This window comes from Erigeron canadensis, chromosome 2 (assembly GCF_010389155.1).
Source record: "Erigeron canadensis isolate Cc75 chromosome 2, C_canadensis_v1, whole genome shotgun sequence".
NCBI lineage: Eukaryota > Viridiplantae > Streptophyta > Magnoliopsida > Asterales > Asteraceae > Erigeron > Erigeron canadensis.
Genome location: NC_057762.1, coordinates 14,954,183 through 14,974,546, shown reverse-complemented (window position 1 = coordinate 14,974,546; position 20,364 = coordinate 14,954,183).

Here is a 20,364-nt window from a genome sequence, read left to right as displayed (position 1 = left end):
GTAGCTGTTGTTCCTAGATATTGTGGATTCAGCAACAAATTCATGACTATGGTATGGACTTTCTTGATACTCCTATTAGAATAGACAATAAGTCAGCTATAGACATTACAAATAACCCTGTCATGCATAAGGTCACCAAGCATATTGATATTAGACATCATTTCTTGCGTGATTGTGCCCAAAAGAAGTTAATTCATTTGGAAAAAGTTATAACTGATGATAGTTTAGCTGATTTGTATACCAAAGCATTTGATAAGGCTTGATTTGAGAAGTTAATTCTTCTCAATGGGATGAAGAATGCTGATTCATATTAAATCTCTCAAAGAACTAATTTTGTAAGTTTGTGTCTATAAATAGCTAGAGTCATAAAAATACAAAAAGAGTTCTTCGTGTTATAAAAAACCATCAAAATGTGAAAAATAAGAAAATGACAAAAATATGGGAGAGATTTTAAGTTGATGCTGTAAGACGATTAAACGTGAGGATACTTAGCTTTTAAATCTTCTCAATCGTAATATAACTGCTTAGTTCAGTGATTACAATTTAGGATATATTGGTAAACACAAAGTAGCAAGGTTTCCTTAATCTCAACTTAAATTATACAATGTTCTTGTGGGAAACATATTCAGATATATGGCTGAGAATGCTTGCTTTTCAGTAATGAACTGATCTAGTCCTTAAATTTTGTGAAAGATGTAGCATTACTATAGGATTTGTTCAAAATATAGGCAAAAACCTCTACAACTCATGAGCATGAAAGTTAAATGTGATATTGTTTATGAAGATGAAATGAATGTTAATTAAGGGGCTAATGTGGTATTTGAGATTCGGACAAGTATGTCCTCGGGGTGTCTTTGTATACCTAGCCTACCTAAATGGTAAGTATGTTTAAAAGATGGATTTTCTAATTAAAACATACGTTGTTTAGTTTAGAAAATGAAATGGATTTGAAATTGAAAATTCAAAATATTTTTGAATGTGTTTCAAGTAAATTTTTGAAATTTCAATTGTTTTTGGTTGATAAGTATGCTTGACAAAGGTTGGACTTGCCTTAGATCTTGTAATGATTGCTAGGTTAAGATTTTGGTTATTTTGCATATTTATGATATTTTATTGTTTTTGATGCATTGATGAAGTTTGTTAAGTGTGCAGGTTACTGATAATAAACTCATTTTACATGAAATTGGCATCAAAAATTTTATATTGTGATTGAAGGCAAAATTGTTTCCACTTGCTTTTAGAATTGCATTGCGATGGACAATAAAAAGTGCTCAGAAATTACAAGAACTGTGCTACAAGGATGGATAGGCTTTTTTTTTCTTAACCTATGACTTAGTGTGATAGGTTATAACTGTATTATCAAGATCACAACCTAAGATGTAATGTGATAGGATGTTGATATGATATTTTGATGTATTGTAATGCATTATACATTAAATATGTTTTGATGTAAGTTTGCATTTGTTTAGAGTTATAAATTAATGAAGAAATGATCGATTTTATTTCAAGATTATAATGTAAGATTTATTTGATACATTATTTTGATGGCAAGTTAGTACGAATGATTTACGATTGCATATTCGAGTGGATACAGGTTTTTCGTAACAAGTACCTACAGGTTTATGTTTCTACAATTTTCGTAATTTTTGCTTGTTTAGATTTTTGGAAAAATTCACGAAATTTGGCCATGTATGACGCTGGTGTGACTTATTTTGAACTCGTTCGTGCTGACGTCAGAATGCCTCGCGCTGACGTCAGCTTAAAGCCCACGAAGGACTCCTTAGGCCCGACCCACGAGTATCCACATATAACTATGGGTTTTAATCTTGATTATTTACCTTGATCCGAAAGTTAAACCCTAAACTTAACCACACGAAGTAGCCATCTCGTGCGACTATTCATCCGTCTCCCTATTTCGATCGATTCATTCTCTTTTCATGTTATACTTCGAGATTTATTGGTAAAAATACAATCTAGGATAGAGTATTGATGTTTTAACTTCGACAATCATCGGATTTAAGCTGTTATGATGCCCGATTTTTGATTTTCCTTCGCGTCAATAGTAACTCGAACGAACCAAGAATTCGATCTTCAATTTGTGATAAATTGGACAAAAATTGGACTTAAAATTAGATTAATTGATGTTATTACACCATAAATCTAACGAAATTTCACATTCACGTACTTAAATCCAAGATTAATTGAAGAATTTATGGCTCGGTCACTATTCACACGAAGCAGATGAAGCACACGAAGAACACTCACCTTCGTGTTCATCTTAATCGATTTTTAATTGTTTTCTATGCATTTATTCGATGATATTCATGATTAACAAGTTCACGTTGATGATTAACATTGATTTCGATCAATTTGATTATCATATGGAGATGTTTTTGGTTCGAAAAATCTGGGTTTTGCTTGAAGCTCGTGCTAACGTCACACGAAGAGGTTTTACCTCGTGATGACGTCATCGCGAAGCAGACGTGACAAAACTCTAATTTTTGTTTTTAATTTCTAACTTTTTCGTTTTCCTGTCGTTTTTTGTCTGTTTTTGTGCAGGTATGGGAAGACAAGGTAATAATGCTCGTGTGTTTGTCAAGGAGCACAATGCTGCACTCGATCTCAGTATTACTTAGACGGGGTGCACACCAGAGTTTCATGGTGTCCTACAGTTTCTTGCACGTTCTCGTATTCGTTTTGCTGTGATAAAGAACCCTCCGTTGCTTATAAGTCTCATTACGGAGTTTTGGAACTCAGCCCGATCAGTGCAGATGGGTGATCATATGTACATCCGCACTACTGTTGGAGGACGTTCATTCTCGTTCTCGGATGGAGACATAGAGCAAGGTCCGACTGAATTTTCAGAGGAATTTTGTGACGGTGCTCTACGTCGTATGGGTTATACTAGTTTTATTACTCACCCATACTTCAGGAATCATCTTCGTGGCAAATGGAAGTTGCTAGCTTACTATTTGTTGAGGTCCATTAGTCATCAGAGTACAGGCTATGACCAGATGAATATCCAGAACGCTTCTCATATGGTTGCTTTGGTGCTGAACAAGCCATACAACTTTTCTCAGTACATGTTTGATAATTTAAGAAGTTGAGGTCATTTGGTACAGACAAGAAATTCTTTTTGTTTCCAAGATTTGTGATGATAATCATTCGTCACTTTGCAGCTGAATTGCCATTTGACGATACTACGTTCAATTTAGGTCGTCTTACTTATAAGGAATTTGTTGAAAGTATGAAGCACTTGTCGGGTGCAAATGTTCCTGATAATGTTGATAATCTACCATTGTTCGGACATTTGATTAATCCTAACTATGTTGCCCCTAGACAAGGTTGGGAAGATGAAGACCCCGTTGTTGTTGCTGCTGCTGGTGATGATCAGGCTCAAGATAATCCTGAAGAAGAGCGAGCTGATCAATTTGAGGGACTCAATGATGTTCCTCTATATGCTGGAGATCTGGAAAATGATCCAGATATGGATGCTCTTATGCAGGATGTTGATGATCCCGCAAATCTTGTCTGTGTTATCAATTTCGGTGGTATACCGGTTTTCGGTCAGTAGGTATAATTTCGGTTTCCTATACCGGTTTGGATTTTGTTTCCGAGAATATCGGTGGTATTACCAAAATTTGAACGAAATTTAGACTTTCCGGTTTCAGCCATTTCGGTGGTTTTACCGGTCCAATTTTATAAGCCTAATTTAATAAAAAAAACGATCCTTTTTTCTTTTTGATAGCCCATTATATCAATTAAGCCCATCAATAACAAAACCCACCTAAATAAAACAACCTAAATTCGTTAAAAACCCACAATCGGATCAAATTTCTTCAATCAAAGAAAACGTCACTTCAAGCAGTAACCACTAGGGCTTCAAGCAGCGACAACGACTTCAATCAAGCCACCAGGTATTTTTTTCTTCAAATTTCTTTTTTGAAGCCCATATGTAAATTAAACCCATGAATAACAAAACCCATCCAAAATAAAACAACACAAACCTAATTTATTCAAAACCCATTATCAGATCTAGTTCTTCAATGAAGCAGCAGTAACAACGACTTCAAGCAGCATCTGACGTCCCTTCTTATGTTATTATTATGGAAGATGATTTTTTTGTTGTAGTTGTTGTTTAATTGATTGAAAGAGAACAGAACTACTGGTGTTTGGTTTCTTCATTTTTAATTTTTTGCAGAGAAGTATATGTGTGTGAAAGATATGTCGGCTAGCCATAACTTATATTAAAACATGCTTAGCTGGAAGTCACTGTAAAGACTATGGTTTTGGTTTATTTTATCTTAAAAGGTAACAATATTTGTTTTATAGTAGTGCATTATTAGTCATAAATAAAGTTTACAAGATGGTACAAGTCATGATTCGTAAGGATTACTGAATACTTACCTCAAAACTCAAAAAGGTTTGTAAAAATTCTATTTATTCTATACTAAAAAGTTATAGAATTATATAAAATGTAAAATTTTATATATAAAATATTAATATTTAATATTACCGAAATACCACCGAAATAACCAATATCGCTCATACCGATCCTAGACCGAAACACCGATATTCCAGTCATTAACTACTTAGAATCTTGTGCCACCAACTTCTAGAGTTTCTATTTCTACCTCTGCTCCAGTTGGTGTTGATGTTGGTCCTTCTGAGCTACCAGTTACTGTTAATGCTGGTGATGACTCAGAAGATGATGAAGAAGAGGTTGAAAGATTGCTGAAGCGAAGAAGAAGACAAGGAAAAGGAGTTGATGTTGTGGAGAGACTTCCAACTTCTCAGCGAACTCAAGCTGAAGTTGATAGAGATTTTGCTATGTATTAGGCTGCTATGGAGAGGTCTCATGCACCTAATGTTGGTGATACTCCATCAGTTGCTGCTTTAAGAGCTTCCGTCTCTGAGATTCCTGTTTCTGTGTGTGAGTCCCTCGATAGCTATAGATCGCTCTCGAGATCGTCTATGATTATGTCGTGAGTGCGGAATCCTCACGAGATAACTAGTTTGATTAGTAAACTGGTATATCGCTAATTATCAAGTAAATAATCAGCCGTATTATGCTATCTTCGTTTCTATAAGATATAGAACGAACTTAGGTGTCTGGTGTACTTGTATGTCGAACGCGATCCCTTATTTTAGAGTATTCATTCGTATATATATGTTTAGAGTCGAACTGGGCTTGCTGGGCTTTGTTCTTACGAACTTAGCTGCCCAGCCCATGTAACGAAGTTAATCTTCGTTTGTACCAAACGAAGTTTATCTTCGTTTGCCTCTAACAAAGATATACCTTATCTTCGTTAGATACAAGACTTAGTTATATTCCTAAGTATTTCATCTTAAGGAATCCTAACACATATTATGTTTGTACTTGTATATCACACAACAAACATCATACATAACACACATATATATAACACCAAAACATGTAATCGATCATTACCAAAACATAAAGTCCATAATCTATCAATTACATATATAGATACGACATAAATTAACATAATGTCTCAATCTAAACGACATATCAAATCTAAGTTGCTGTTGTCACATCAACATGCATCAACAAACTCCCCCTTGACAGCAGCACCTTCGATTTCTTAGTCTTCAAAATCTGATCATTCATCAAACAACAATCTTTTGCTATTTGCATGAATATCTTCATGTAAGTAGAGCTGAAGTATCTTACGATATCTACTTTCTTCATGCTTCCAAAATGGCAAAAACGAACACTCTGTATCGTACAGCTTTCTCAGATCATTTCTCGAGAAGTTCACCAGCTGCATCGGATCATAAACTCTTCTCAACAAAATCTGCTTCTTTGAATCTGCATACATCTTGGCTTCACCAGAATTTCGATCAATTTCCCAATTATCCATCTTGTCCAAGACATCTTGTGCCCATTTCTTGGTAGGGACCTTGATCATGCATTTAATATCATGTTGAACAAACTCAACTGTTTTATCTGGTTTGACCACTCTTTTCTTCGATCTTGGCTCGATCTTAAACTGTGGTTTATCAGAATCTTTCATATTCTTCCTTAACCAGAAATCTTTTCTGAGATTCTTACCACCACATCAGCTAAGCCATCATCGCTTGGATTGATAATCCAGTTATTTCCAAGCTCATGTAAATCTTCTTCACACAAACTTCTGAAATGTCTCTCACACCATGCTAAGTACTGACAACCTTCTGGTCTTTTAAGCACAAACAACTTCAATTCATCATCATAAAACCAACTCCAGATGATTGTCTTGTACTTTGCAGCATCTTTATCTGAGATATGAGTCCAATACAAATTCGGTTTCCACGTTTCCCTATGTACTATCCAATCATTTACTCTTTTCTCGGGAACACGTCGATCAACAATATGTAATGAATCATCATCTCTGAGAGAAACTGGAAAATCATTTGAATTGAATGGTCTTGTCACATTAATCTCATATTCAGATGGAATCGACACATCACCATTCTTAGCATACACAACAAAATGTAGAACTTGAGTTAGGCTGCTGAATGGGACTTGAAGCATTCTTTCTCTAACATCTGATCTCTGCTGATCTAGCACTCTATTCTCATCAATCAACGGATCTTCAGGAATTGAGTCCCATACTTCGTCAAACCCATAAGGCTTCTTGAATATATCTAGATTTGGTTCAGGGACAAATTCGCCTTCCTCGAGCTCATCACCATCAAAGAATAAATCTGTATAATCTGGATCATCTATTTAAATTTACACAAAATGAACACCAGAATAAAAGAATAATCATGATAATTATAATAAAGATGAAATGTACTTGTATTAAAATAAGATAAATTACATTTTCATTACATAAAATGTCATAACTTATTACACACAATCAATTATACATTCTATCTAACAATCTTTATCATAGACAAAATTAGAAACCTGAATCACGAGGAGCACCAGAAGGACCAGCACCAGAACCAGAAGCACCTTGCTGAGAAGTATCACCTCCTGTCTCCCCCTCGATCGCTGCACCCTTTCCTCTATCTTCAACTGGGCGAGAAACATTCCTTTCAGCAGCATTATCAGCATCATCATCGTCATTCTGACGTCGTGGTTGAACCGCTGACAATCTGCAAACTTCTTCAGGAACTTCTCCCCCTTGATTCTTGACCCAGTTGATCAAAAATGTTAAGGCAGCGCGAGTCTCAGTGAGTTCAGACTCCAAAGTGCGAACCCTGGTCTCCAAAAGATCAACACGACATCCAAGAACAGGAGCAACAGCAGCAGTCGGGCTTGGAGGAGCAGGCATTGCTACAGAAGAAGCTTCAACAACACGTCGACGCTTAATTCTGGTATATTGAAGATCAATACTCCCTTGCCTCTTCACCGGAGTAACCGAACTTGCTCTGTTCACAGGGTCTTCCATATCTTCAAAGATTTCTCGCAATTCAGAATCATGCTGAGCTGCAACATCAGGATCAATCTCAGCAGCAGGAATTGAGTTAGCGGAATCTGAAATTGCTGGAACAGCGTGACAAGCTTTGCTTCTGCGTTCTCTATGAAACAAAACACCCGCTTGATCAAACGACTGATGCGAATGATCGCTTTCAGAAGCAGCCGCAATATCATGAATCAACTTAGTTCGACGTTCAGCAGCAGCAGAATCATCTGTGTCTGTCGCAGTTGTAGCAGCAGAACCGTCGGAACTAGCAACATCATCATCATTATTTCCAACATCCGAACCAGCAGACTCATCCCCAGAACTCTCAACATCATCCCCGGATCTCGCAGAAGAACCAGAATCAGAATCGTCATCAGCAGCATCCACAAACATATCATTCTCAAGACGAGATTGATAGTTTGGATTAATCAAGTGACCAAAAAGTGGTGGATCACGGAGACCAGCCACATTACTCGTATTTGCCTCAAGATCAGCAAAAAGACGCGAAGGCCAAGCATGAAGAACGTAGCGAGGACCTTGGTCATATTCTAAGTCTGGACAAAAATGTCTAACTATAGCCATCACAAATCGAGGATACAGAAGAAATCGCTTTCTCCCCCTAGCATTAATCTGATCAACAAACTCTTGATAAAAATATCGGGAGAAAGGATAAGGGCGATTATATACCAAAGCAACCATCTGCGACGCAATCTGTGCAGATAGTTGATCAAAGCCAGCCTTGCGATTGCTCAAACAGACGAGCAATGCATACGCTAGATACCTCCATCTTCCCTGAAAACCACTCTTGTCAAAAGGAAGTTTGACCTGGCCAACAAATCCCATTCTCTGAAAGCAGCGAAGAAGGAGTTCAAACTCGTAAGTCATTTCAACATCTTCCTCTTCTTCTACGTTTGGTTCTGCTCCTAGATGCAAAATAGTGCGGAGCGACTCAGCATTGAAATCAAAAGTTGTGCCTTCAACAGTTGCTCGTACAAAACCTTGGCCATCAACCATGACTTCATGAGCAGTGGACCAGAAAGAATCAATATACAGCTTAATCAGTCTCGGCGAATCACAAAAAGCAAAAGATAATCGCGAGCGAGCAATGTAGTTGAACATTTCATGAAAATGACAAGGAGCGAGAGCCATTTCTGCAAAACCAATCACAATATCGAAACAAATATAAATAATCACAATAAATGGATTGCAGAATTGAAAAACCCTAATTTGAAAAAAAACCTTAATCTGAAAAACCCTAATTCTTAATTTCGCAAAATAAGTCTGAACGAAGATAACCAATAAATTCGTTAAGTAGACAGAACGAAGATAGAAGCTAAATTCGTAAGCAATAACTAAACGAAAATAGGTCTTAAGTTCGTAAGAATTAAACCTAAATTAACACCTAACGAAGTTTAAGTTCGTTAAGACTAAACTGTACATGCAAGTTCGTAAGTTATAAAACTTATCTTCTAAGTTCGTAACCTATAAACGAAGTCTAAGTTCGTTTGAATAAACCTAAGGGTGTTAAGCTAAATTCGTTCCTCATCAACTTGGGTCTAAGTTCGTAAGACATAAAAGTAACTTCGTTTCTACCCAAGTTAAATTCGTTCAATTCAAAATCTAAGTCCATGTGCACACATCTAAATTCGTTTTGAACTAAAGTCTAAATGCGTTCACACAAATCTAAATTCGATTGATCAAACCAGGTGAATGATTTCAAGAATTTTATAAACATAATCAACACAAATCAAATCGAAGATACATGGAAACCTAAATCATATTCGTGAATGAAAAGAACATTAAAAACTTACTTAGATCTCAGTTTGGACAATGAATCAAGAAAACGAATTAAAGTGAGAGAAAAGAAAAAAGTTTGTGTTTTAGGGTTTTGCTCGAAAATGAGAGTATTTTTCGTTTGATAAAGAAATAACGAAGAAAAACCCCTTTATATGGAACTAACAATGGCCAACTATGGGTCGGGCATAACTTCACAAACGAAGTTAGCCAAACGAAGATAAACTTCGTTTGAACAAAGGTGTGTCGAACGAAGATAGCAGTTATCTTCGTAAGAACAAATCTGAAATATTCCGTAGTTCAGCAAAATTTCAGAGTTTCATCCAAGCAATCTTCCAAAACACAACCCTTTATCACAATCTGTACATAGCAAAAACTCGTTAGATAGCAACCTGTTCATGCCGTGTACTAAAAAAAAACGTGCTTAGCACCCAATTCATAATCATAATGTAAGTAGATAACTGAACATTATAATCTTAAATGAAAACCCATGGTTTAAGCGCTATCCTGAAAATAATCAATTTAAATATGAACCTCATTACCAATATGATTATGACACCGAGAACTTCCTTGGATCATAGATATGCATGACAGCAAACCATCTTGAAACACTTAACAAACAATGAACTATCCAACAAAAATTCACTGAAGAACTTAGTAAAGTTTCCAAAAGTATGTCATAAATCACAGCATGAATTCAAAGGAAACTAATATCAAATTTGATTATTTTCATTAAATACATGAATCATAAATAAATAACTATTCCAAAAACCAGTTCATGTATTCATCCTTCACATGCTCTAATCTGCATCACAAATATTATCACTACACACAAGGATCTTATCGTAATGATATCATCCATGTAAATAACAATGCAGTAACAGAAGTCAGCATTCCAACGTTATCTTCTTAACCTGAACACTGCACACTTACCACAGAACTCATCAACGCATTGAGAACACAACAGTATAATGCAGAAATTCAAGTTACAATCATACTCAATCAGGGTTAACAAATATGAAATAACTAAAAATCTAACAAAAGATCAAGGGAGGTCATTTCTTGTCAAACCCTAAAATGTCACCACACAAATTTAAACAAACCGATTAATAATTTGGTGACAAGTGAAAATCATGAGATTTCAAATGACTTTGACATTTCACATTACACTTGAAAAGATCTTTTTCTAAACTTTAAACAAATTAATGTCCATATTAGAAAATCTTCTTTGTGAACAGTCTACACAACCTCATTAAAAATTCACATGAAGGAATTCAGCAAAAAAATATACTCAGAATTTGAATAGGATCTCTCGTGCAATAAGAACTTATAAAATACTATTTTGACTCAATTAAAAGAAAATAACACAGAATAAAAATTGCAGAATAATAAACTAATCTAAATTCTAATTAACTAGACTTTATACATTATTCACATTAAGCATGATTACTGCTGATTAGATCAGTATAGCATGTTACATAAGCCTGCGAGTGAGAAATAATTCTCTTATTATAAGTTCTGAACCGTGACCCAACAGCGATTACCGGTATGTTTGTCCTCTTAAACACTCGGTACATCCAGTTTCCATTGAGTTATGACACTTTCGACATACCCTGGTCAAGGACAGTCACCATGTAACCCGAGTAGCCTAATATGCCATTTGAATAGTTTGCGAACTTATGTAACCCACATTCAGATATACTTTCGTAATCGATACAAGCACTAAGATAAAAATATTCAATATATTCAAGAACATCCTTAACCAATCATGAGACACTTTGTGGATAACTGAATTGAATTACTTTGTGATTTCACATATATGCTTCTGCATTTCATGATTTATAGGAACCCGTGATTTTCTATGAGATCCATGTAGCGAACTTTCTGACAACCTATCCCAAGTTGAAGCTTTAGGTAGGCTAGGTATACAAAGATACCCAGGACATACTTGTCCGAATCTCAAAGACCACATTAGCCCCTTAATTTGCATATAATTGATTTGCATAACAATATCACATTTACTTTTATGCTCATGATTGGTAGAGTTCGTGCCTATTCATTGAACAAATCTTATAGTAATGCTAGATCTTTCACAAATTTAAGGACTAGATCAATTCATTACTGAAAAGCAAGCAATCTCAGCCATATATCTGAATATGTTTCCCACAAGAACATATATAATTTAAGTTCAGATTGAAGGAAACCTTGGTACTTTGTGTCTACCGATATATCCCAAATTGTAATCACTGAACTAAGCAGTTATATTACGATTAAGCAGGCTTAAAAGCTAAAGTATCGTCACTTCTACTCATTTAGCGCAGTAACCTTACTTTATTCATATTTTTTGGATTTTCGATTTTTCAATGTTTTTGATTTTTCATGACACTAGATATATACAAACTTATACTAAGACAACTCTTTTTGTATTTTTATGACACTATCTATACAACTTATACTACAAAACACGAAAAATACATTTAAGTTCTTTGAGAGAAACTACTCGGCATTCTTCATACCATTGAGTTGAAATAACAACTCAAGACGAGGTCCATCAAAAGCTTTAGTGTATAAATCAGCAAGATTATCATCAGTAATAACCTTTTCTAAATGAATAAGCTTTTTCTCAAAACAGTCACGTATGAAATGATACTTTATATCTATGTGCTTGGTGACTTTAAAGTTTTTCGGATTCTTGGTAATATCTATGGCAGACTTATTATCAATACAAATAGGAGTATTAGAGATATTCATACCATAATCGCGCAGTTGTTGCTGTATCCAAAGCACCTGAGAACAGCAATATCCAGCAGCAATGTACTCTGCTTCACAGGATGACTGTGCAACAGATGTCTGCTTTTTGCACTGCCACGATACAATTCTCCCCCCTAAAAGCTGACATCCACCTGACGTTGATTTCCTATCCGAGTTGTCACCACCATAATCCGAATCAGTATAAGCTACAAAGTCAAAAGAACCATACATGGGATACCAAAGACCTAGACGAGGCTTGGCTTTCACATAACGAAGGATTCTTTTTGCAGCTTTCAAGTGAGACTCTTTCGGATTAGCCTGATATCTAGCACACATAGAAACAGCAAAGGTAATATCTGGACGTGAGGCTGTCAGATACATCAAGGATCCAATGATAGCTCGATATTGAGTGGCATCGACAGATGGATCATTAGGCTTATCAGGACACAACCCATGATTAGTTTTAATGGGAGTAACAGCATCCTTAGCATCAGACATGCGAAACCGAGTAAGCAAATCTTTAACATACTTGGTCTGATGTATAAAGAAACCATCTTTCAGTTGATCCACCTGTAGTCCAAGGAAGAAGGTTAATTCCCCATAGCACTCATCTCAAACTTAGCCTTCATGCTCTGTTCAATTCCTTGCACATTTTGTCATCAGATGAACCAAAATGATGTCATCGACATAAACCTGTACAAGCAAGTAGTCCTTCCCTTTCCATTTAATAAACAACGTGCTGTCTATAGAACCTCTGGTAAAACCACTTTCCTTCAAATGTTGACAATTTTTCATACCACGATCGAGGAGCCTGATGTAAACCATATAAAGCCTTATCGAGACGATATACTTTATTAGGAAAGTCTGGATCCTCAAACCGGCAGGTTGTTCGACATACACTTCTTCTTTAATATCACCATACAAGAAGGCACTCTTTACATCAAGCTGATACACCTTAATACCCTTATAACTAGCATATGCCAGAAATAATCGAATAGCTTCAAGTCTAGCTACAGGTGCAAATGTCTCATCGTAATCAAAACCTTCTTGTTGCTCAAATCCTCTAACCACCAATCGAGCCTTATTTCGAGTGACTACACCTCTGTCATCGCGTTTACAACGAAAAACCAACGCGTTGTTAAAGGAGATTCACCCGGAGGTAAGTCAACTAACTTCCATACCTCAAGCTTTCGAAACTGAGCCAATTCTTCTTGCATCGCCTCAACCCATGACGGTTCCTTAAGAGCCATTCCAACATTCTTAGGCTCAACCTGAGAGATAAAGCAAATACAAGTACCAAGTAATTGCCCCAGTATCCTTAACTTCAGCAAACATACACGACGGTTTCTTAGATTGATTCCTCGTGCGAACAGAGGCAGAAGCATCACCAATGATTTGCTTGACTGGATGATCCTTGTGACTCTGGTTTGAGGAACCTTATCGACAGAAAGATCATCTCCCAAATTCGTCTGCACATGTTGCTCTGGAGTTTTGTAATCTGGAGTGTTAGGCTCCTCCTGATTTCACCTTCCGTGTCATCAGTATCATAGAAAGGAGAATCAGGTAGAGGTACATGCAAAGGATCAGTAGGAACTATAGGAGGCTCTAAGGTTTAATCTGAATCTGCTACTTTTGTCCCACTAGATTCTCCAGATTCAGAGGTAGGCTCAACTATTGGTGAGGACCAGAAGAAGAACCAGAAACCGGTCCACCATCCAGAGGATCATGAAGAGTAACGACATCCTCCACTGTTGGAACACCTGCAAAAGAAACAGGACCACGAAAAGAAGTGAAGACACCATCATAATCAAAATGATTAGCAGGACCAAGGTGTACAGCAGGTTTGTGACTGACAATTACGACATTTGTACCAAGATCTACTTTGCCAGTCTTCTGATTGTACACTCGCCTAATCGGTGTACTTGGAACATAGCCCAAAAGAAACCCTCCTCAGATTTAGGTTCAATTTCCCTTGAGGAAGAGTTTTAAGAAAAGTGCACGGAACACCGAAAGGCTCAACATTCTGTAAATTGGGCTTTTTGTGTGCAATAGTTCATAACTAGTCTTCTTAAACCGTTTAACTGTCAAAACCGATTCAGAATGTGACAAGCTGTATTCACTGCCTCTCCCCAGAAAGTAATAGGAAGCCCTGAATCAGCAAGCATCGTCCTGGCTGTCTCAATTAACGTCCTGTTCTTCCGTTCAGCCACTCCATTCTGTTGTGGCTCATATGGTGCACTGTACTGATGTTGAATTCCTTTGGTCAAGCAAAATACAGTAATAGTATTATTCTTGAACTCAGTACCATTGTCACTCCTGATTCTCTTAACTTTGACTCCATGGACATTTTCAACTTGCTTGACAAAATCCATAAATCGTTCGGCAGTCTCATCCTTGGTCTTCAGAAAAATACCCATGAGTACCTCGAGTAATCATCAGTGATCACTAAACAGTAAGACATCCCTCCAATGCTTCGTTTGTTCACAGGACCAAAGAGATCCATATGAAGTAATTCGAATGGTTTGGAAATAGAGTTGAGTACTTTGGATTTATGCGGATTCTTATGTTGCTTCCCTTTCAAACACGGTACACACTTATCTTCCATCCCAAACTTCTTAACAGGCACACCATCAACTAACCCAAGACTGATAAGTTCATTCATCTTCCGAAAGTTGATATGTCCCATTCTACGATGCCATAGGAGAGATTCAGACTCATTTGCCTTGCTCAACAAACAAAGGGGCTCCTTTGGATTATCAACACCTAAAATTAAACCATAGATGTCTCTCTTCCTAGGAGCTTTGAGCATAATCCATTCTTCTGGAATAACAAAACCCGGCTTCAAGATGTATGCCTCCTTTTCTGTGAAATGAACATTGTTGCCCTTATCACAGATCTGTGAGACACTCATTAGATTGTGAGTAAGTTGTTCCACATAGTTAACTCTTTCTAGAGTTAGTTGTCCATTGACGACATCTCCTTGACCGGTGATGTTGCCGCCCTTGGAACCAGCAAAACTAACATATGACCCATTTATACCAGTATAATTGGACAAGAGCTTCTTGTCCCCTGTCATGTGCCTGGAGCATCCACTGTCAAGGTACCACAATGAATAGGTTTCCTAGGAACTCCCTGCACATAAATGAGAATATTAGTTATCATTGGGGACCCAAACCTTCATAGGTTTGGGTCGTCCCTTCTCATCCTTGAGAATCAGTTCAGTCCAATATCCATTGCTAGAAGCCGTGGGTGTGACTTGATTCTCAACTTGTCTTCTCACTGGAGAAGACGTCTGACCGCTCGTTGGAGAAGGTCTTGGGAATGAAGGCCAAAAGAGGTCTAACACTCGAGTGAAGTCGGTTATAAATTGAATTACGACTTGGAGATGTTGTGACCGACTCGAACTCCCACTGAGGGTAGTGAATCTTTGTCCCATAGGAGAAGAACCTTTTGGTGGAGATTCACGTCGTTGAGGTATAGTAAACGGTTTTGTGGAAGATTGAACTTCTTTAGCCTTATAACCTGTTTATCATTACCCAACCCCTTTTTCCTTCCGAGGTGGAAACCTTTGAAGGAGAACCCAATCTCCGAGGTCGATTAGGACATACACTGTAAACATGACCTTTTTCATGACAAGCAAAGCAAGAGAGGACCTTAGTTTTTTCTTTGTATCTACCTTATTATTGGTACTTACAGATTCACTATTGTCCACTGATTTACTTGTTTTACTAGGATCCTTATGGTCTCGTTTGGTCGGTGATATCCTAGACTTACTTGGGGACTTCTTTCGAGCAGGCATTAAGATATGCTTCAAAGCCTTAGTTGCTTCGACATTAACAACTAATTCATCTTCAGATTGACTATCCCTAGACTGCTTAGGTAAAGGAGTTTGACGCAACTGACTTAATCGCTTCATATCCTTAATATCAACATCCCAGACTTTATCAATCCTCTTAGGGTCAATTGATGATAACGAAATTCTAACTCAGTGTAGACCCTACTACTCTTACGAAGTGTAAAGTGAGTAATACTGTCTTTTTGACCATAAGAAGTGGACGAATCTAGGACGACACCTTTCAATTTCTCTTCCTTGGTAGGTTGAGAAGAAACTCCTTTAGATGCTGTTGTCTCCTCATCAAAGTAGGCTTAGGAGACGAGTCTTGAGATTTACCAACATCAACACTAGGTTGAAGTAGGACTTCCGGGATATTAGGTTCTACAGGAGTATAATTATTGTTGAAAGGAGGAGGCATGCTATTGTAAGAAACCTTAGCAGAGTCAGAACTCTTAGATGGAGAGTCCCCAAATTTTTGCATATGCATCAAAAGCTCATGTCTAGCTGAATCAACCTTAGCTTGTAAGTCCACTATTTCTATTCTAGCATCAGCCAGTTCTTTCTCAATAGTAGCACACTTTTAGCTAATAATGCATAAGCTTCACCACCTACTCTTTCTACAGCCACAGCATGTTTAACTTTGTCTTTCATAGCATTAATGTCAGACTCTAAAGATTTAATCCTATCCTTTAAAAATTTTCTCTATCAGTGACAGTTAAATCTTTTTTAATCAATTTATCTCTTTCTTCATGAGCAGCATTAACAACAGATTCTAAATGCTTAATTAGTTCATTCTTTTGTTCAATTTCATCAAACATTCGATTAACAATTTTGCAAACATGAATAGTACGAAGAGATAAGATACCTGTTGATCTGCTTCTTTGCAGTCTGCCATGTACGCGACAAAGTCATCCACACTCATGCCTGCTGGAATTTCATACTCCTTCATCTGCTCTTCAATCGTCTTTTCAACCTTTTCAGTAGCAGAATCGTCTTTGTTCTCAGCAAGCAGCGTTCACCTCTCCAGAATCTTTCGTATCAGCAACCTCAACCTCTTCATCCGACTCAGAATCAGTGTCATATACCTGAGTAGAAGATTCCAAGTTCGAGCTTTGAGCATTTTCATACAGATGCTCATCACTGTGGTAAACTGAGGTGTCCAAGAAATCCTCAACAGAATCTGCTATTTGAGCCATATCATCAACTATTTCGGCCAAATAAGCATTATTAGTCTCATCCTGTGGAAGATTCCAGACATAAGAACCATCAGGTTGAGCAGCTACGATAGCCTTGTCATTGCTATTTCCAGTAGTATCTTCAGTCAACAAGAGAGCTCTACTTGCATTCTGATTAAAAGGACGATTACCACCTCTATCTTGACGGGTAGGGGTAATGTTGACATCTCTCTTTGGTCGTTGACATTCTTTGGCAAAATGTCCAAAGCCATCGCAATTATAGCACTTAACCTTTGACTTGTCAAAGCCCTGAGTACCCCCAATAAGCTGTCGACCTTCGTCTGCATAAACCTTTGCACTCTCCTGGTGATCATCGCCAAATTCCATTTCAGATCCATTTCTTCAACATCATCTGGATCTATTTGGTCATAATCTTCATCAATGAGTGCTGGATCCGTGATCCTCCCAGCAACAAAAGCTTCATGTGCAGCACACATTGCGGCAAAACATTCATCCTTCCCTCAGCAGATTTCATATCCATAGGCATAGACTTGTAACCAGCAGAAGTAGATGAAATGTTACCAAACACATATTTCCAGGCTTGGCATTCTCATTTGTCTTTCGAGCCTTGAAACCAGCATCAGAAGCCATGAAACCTGCAGAATCATCTCCATCCATAACACAATTAGGACCCTCTTTCGTGCCAGAAGAACCAACCCCAGAAAAGAATGCATTAATATCAGCTGTAGGATTCTTCATAGTGGCATGATAAAGAGATGGATCTTGTGTGAAGTTGTCTTGGAGATCCTTTGCCTTATCCTTCATTTCTCTGTTTCTTAATGTGGATATAACACCATCTATACGAAGAGATATAATCAGCTCTTTCTTCTTGCAATCCATGACGAAATTCTTTATAAGCTTTCGGCAGACCATCCAAGAATTTATCCACTATCTCAGTAGGAGTATACTTAAGATCAAAATAGGCTAACTCAGCAAGAAGATGTTGAAATCTCAAGATAAGATCCTCAACTAGTTCGTTCTTGGTAGCATTAAAGCAATCAAATTGTTTCTTAAGCATCTTAACTCGATTTTGCTTCAATAATGGATCACCTTCACAGTGAGCTTCAATAGCATCGAACATTGCTTTGAAGTCTTGTACTCCTGTTTAGGAAACAAGTGCACTAATTCTTGAGGAATGCACATCCTAAGAGTAGAAAGAGCCTTAACTTCAACAGCATACAAGGATTTTTCTTCACCTTTAACTCTCCTACCTTGTAATTAGTTGTAACACCGTTTACAGTAAGAGTTGGCCATTCATATCCTTCAGTGATCATAATCCACATGTTCAAATCTTCTCGTTGAATATAATCTTCAAATCGACCTCTCCACGCCCAGAAGTCAGCCAATGAAACTAACTTCGGTGGAGAATTAGTACGTCCCAAGATGATCATGATAGACAAGAGAATTCAGGTATTGAGCAACAGCAGTGTTGGTTGACGAGGAAGCCATTTCGTAAATTTCTGCACTGAACGAAGATAGATCTTAAATTCGTTTGAATGAGAGAAACGAAGATAGGATTAACTTCGTTTGCAGGAAGGAAACGAAGATAGAATTATCTTCGTTTGAAGGAAAGAAACGAAGATAAAGCAAAATCCGTAAGGTGAGAGTAACGAAGATAACTTGAAATTCGTTGGAAGGAACTTAACGAAAATAAAGCTAAAAACGTTGGAAGAACTCGAAACGAAGATGAGGTTAAGTTCGTTTGCTAAATTCGTTTGAGAAAACGAAGTTAGCGACAGTAAGGGTATCGGGAGGTGATTTTCAGAGAAAAGAATCAAACAAAACGATCTCGAACCTTCGATAAGAAATCGATTGGCTCTGATACCACTTGTGAGTCCCTCGATAGCTATAGATCGCTCTCGAGATCGTCTATGATTATGTCGTGAGTGCGGAATCCTCACGAGATAACTAGTTTGATTAGTAAACTGGTATATCGCTATTATCAAGTAAATAATCAGCCGTATTATGCTATCTTCGTTTCTATAAGATAGAACGAACTTAGGTGTCTGGTGTACTTGTATGTCGAACGCGATCCCTTATTTTAGAGTATTCATTCGTATATATATGTTTCAGTCGAACTGGGCTTGCTGGGCTTTGTTCTTACGAACTTAGCTGCCCAGCCCATGTAACGAAGTTAATCTTCGTTTGTACCAAACGAAGTTTATCTTCGTTTGCCTCTAACAAGATATACCTTATCTTCGTTAGATACAAGACTTAGTTATATTCCTAAGTATTTCATCTTAAGGAATCCTAACACATATTATGTTTGTACTTGTATATCACACAACAAACCATACATAACACCATATATATAACACCAAACATGTAATCGATCATTACCAAAACATAAAGTCCATAATCTATCAATTACATATATAGATACGACATAAATTAACATAATGTCTCAATCTAAACGACATATCAAATCTAAGTTGCTGTTGTCACATCAACATGCATCAACCGTGTCTACTACTTCTGACTAGTTTGTTTTGATAAGGATCTGACTGTTTTTTTTTGTGAAGTGAAAGACACTGGATTGATACTGAGTGTTTAATCTGGTTTCATTTCACAAGTAGAACCTAGAATTTTAAGTTTCACTAAAAGATCCTTGTGGGTTGTAGCAATGTAAGAAGAATTAGCTCAATTTGAGAAACTTGGAGTTTGGGAGCTAGTAGATGTGCCTATAGGTAAAGAACCGATTGGAACTGGTTGGTTATATAAATGCAAGCGAGATGACAAAGGGATCGTTACTAGAAAAAAGCACGTTGGTTGTTCAGGGGTTTGCACAACGAGAAGGATATGACTATAACGAAACTTTTGCGCCACTTGCTAGGATTGAAGCTATAAGGTTATTTTTAGCCTATGCAAGTGTCTAAGGTATAAAGGTGTATCAGTTAGACGTTAAGAGTGCCTTCTTATACGGTGAAATTAAAGAAGAAGTGTATGTTCACCACCACCGGGGTTTGAAGATCTGAACTATCCAAGAAAGCATATCGTTTGATAAGGCTTTTTATGGATGCATCAAGCACCCAGAGTGTGGTATGTAAAGTTGTCGACGCATTTGTCGACAAATGGATTTATAAGAGGATCGATAGACAGCACATTGTTTATCAAGTGAAGAAGCGAGATATCTAATTGTACAAGTTTACGTGGATGATATCATTTTTGGTTCATCTATATAAAGATGTGCAAAGAGTTTGAAATGAGCATGAAAAATGAATTTGAAATGAGTGCTATGGGGGAATTACAATTTTTCCTCGGACTGTAAAGGAAAATGGATTTCTTTATTCACCAGTTAAGTTGTCGATGACATCTTGGAGAGATTTCAAAT